Source organism: Silurus meridionalis, chromosome 20 (genome assembly GCF_014805685.1).
Source record: "Silurus meridionalis isolate SWU-2019-XX chromosome 20, ASM1480568v1, whole genome shotgun sequence".
In the NCBI taxonomy this organism is placed as follows: Eukaryota; Metazoa; Chordata; class Actinopteri; order Siluriformes; family Siluridae; genus Silurus; species Silurus meridionalis.
Window position 1 is genome coordinate 1077245 of NC_060903.1, and position 2756 is coordinate 1080000.

The 2756-nt window shown below is 38.5% G+C and overlaps 1 protein-coding gene across 1 annotated transcript in view; it reads left to right on the top strand.

The window, feature by feature from the left end:
* The first annotated feature begins 1187 nt into the window (after positions 1-1187).
* ptprfb (protein tyrosine phosphatase receptor type Fb) overlaps positions 1188-2756 on the top strand; it is a 96406-nt gene continuing 94837 nt past the window's right edge. The window contains 1 exon segment of the mRNA XM_046876234.1: positions 1188-1508. The gene's annotated coding sequence lies outside the window, so the exon portion shown is untranslated.

Below are 2756 nucleotides of genomic sequence, written 5' to 3' on the forward strand. Positions count from 1 at the left end.
ATCTCCACTGGTCTGTCTGTCTCTCTACACACCTCCCAGTATAACCCTGATCATACCTGTCTCTCTCTCTCTCTGTCCCTGTCTATGTGTACATCTTTCTCTATTTGCCCACTTGTCTGTCCATCACTACACCTTTCTCTCTGTATGTTCCTTCCTGTCTGTCTGCGTCTACTTGCGTATTCGTCTAGCTGTCTGCATACCAACCTGTCTGTTTCTCCAATCTGTCCATCTGTAAACCTGTCTACCTTTACCTGTACATCCGTTTGTCCATCTCTATACACGTCTTTCTACTGGTCTATCTGTCTTCCTATAGCTATATCTGTCCACCTCTCTCTCTCTCTCTCTCTCTCTCTCTCTCTCTCTCTCTCTCTCTGTACATTTGTCTCTACTATCTGTGAGTGTGTGTGTGTGTGTGTGTGTGTGTGTGTGTGTGTCTTTACTCATTAACAGATGATTCATTATTATTATTATTGTTTAACTCACTGCAGTACTTAGAACTGTACAACCAGTCTGTCTCTCTGTTTATCTGTCGCTCTCTTTTTCTGACTCTCTTTCTGTTTTCTGTCTGTTTTTCCATCTGTCTGTTTGTCGGTCTGTGTCTTTTTCTGTCTGTCTCTCTTTTTCTCTCTCTTTAGTATTTATTAAAATATGGAGTCAGTAGAGGAAACACCTTCTGGTTACAGTAACAGCTGATCAGAAAACCTGTCAGAATGGTTTATTATTATTATTATTAGGACGTGAGGTCAACATTTTATTATTAAATAAAATTATATTACAAATGATTTTATTATTTGCTATTTAATCGCTGATAAAGCAGTTTTATTTCTGTGTCGTATCTAGGGTAAAAGGATAAAGATTTTGGATGTTAAATTATATCCAATTGAATATATATATATATATATATATATATATATATATATATATATATATATATATATATATATATATATATATATATACACACACACACACACACACACACACACACACACACACTCACACGCACTTGGACACGTACCTCACACAGGTAAATAAAAAAAAGATAAAAGGAAACACCTTCTGGGCAGTGACTCAGGAGAGCAGTTCTGACTCCGCCCCCTTTGCCCTCCCGATCCTATGAGGTTTCCCACCTTGTGTGAGCCTGTGATTAAGCCCCGCCCCCTTCTGGCTCCTGTTCCCCTGGCGCTCTCCACATTGTGAAGAAGCTTTTGTCCTCAGGAAGGACAGGAAGAAAAAAAACTGAAGTTTCTCACAGAAAAACTTGATCATTTTTATTCCAAGTTTATTAAATCGAGGAGGAAAAACCCCAGGCAGGTCTCACGCCATCCGAGCGGATTAATAACCATTTCTTTTTCGTGTGGAATTGAAGATATTCTCCTCACCTGGATGTTTAAATGCACTGAGGGATTTTCCCCCTTTTTTTTAAAGGAATACTTTTTCCCTCGTTTTCTTTCTCCATAATTCCGGATTAATTTTTTGATTCTGTTTTTCGGTATGAAGGACATGGGGTGAGTACAGTTCGTACACCTGTTGCTTGGATCGCGTCTCGTCTCGTCTCGCTCGACTTTTTCTTCTTCAGGTTCCGGGGAACTTTTTTGAACTTTATTTCTTTCTTCTATCGTTATTTTGAACAAAAAAAAGTTCCAGGATGTAAAAAAAAAAGAAAAGTTTTATTTGTTTTATTGGGAGTTTTATTGAAGGTTTTTTTCCTTGGGTCTGATTCACTTTACGGGAAAATAAAACACAAAACAGTCACTTTAACCTCTTTATTTAATCCTGGCACTTTTTCAGCCCTAAATACCCCCTATACCCCCCCCCTCCCCCACCCCTTTCATCCAGCACTTTACCTTTAAATAAAATACCACCAGGTTTTATTTTTCTGTAACTAAACCCTCCTGAGAGGTGAGACGGTGAGACTCCCCGCCAACAGGAACCTGTTTTTCCAGTTGTTTCTCGTCTCACTCTGGTCTCACTCCAGTCTCACTCTCGTTTTTATCTCATTTTTTAACGGGTCTTAGCTTCAGTCTCCATTAGCAGCAAAAAATACTTTTTTTTTCAAGTCCTCAACTGTCTGAGTAAACATCTCCAAGGTGTGAAGATTCAGTTTCTTTCTTTCTTTCCTTCTTTCTTTCTTTCTTTCTTTCTTTCTTTCTTTCTTTCTTTCTTTCTTTCTTTCTTTCTTTCTTTTTCTTCTCGCCTTCTTTTCCTCTCTGTCTCTGAAAACAAGCTCATGTCGGTTTAAATCTCCGCCGTACAGGTTTTTGCCTGGCGAATGAAGTGGGTGTTACACAACAGGTCCCTCGTTGCTCAACTCAACTTTAAAAAAAAAAAGAAAAATGCTCAGTTTGTTTCTTTCCCTCTTTCTTTTCCTTTTATTTATTTGTTTCTACTTTTCTCATCACGCTGGTGTGATTTCTCTGTTGTTTATAGTTATAATTGACATTAGCATGGTTGGGTTTCATGTGAGGTTAAAAAAAAGGTAACCGTTTTGTCACAGTGTGTCGAGCTGTTCTCTAAAACACACACACACACACACACACACACACACACACACACACACACACACACACACTCTTTTACTTCTGTAAATCATTCACCAGAGAGTCCTTCGAATCTCACACTACCTTCACTTCAGATCGTGCTCACACACCCACACACACACACACACACACACACACACACACACACACACACACACACTCTATATTACATATATATATTGAATGTATATACAGTACACAAAAAGGTGTTAAATA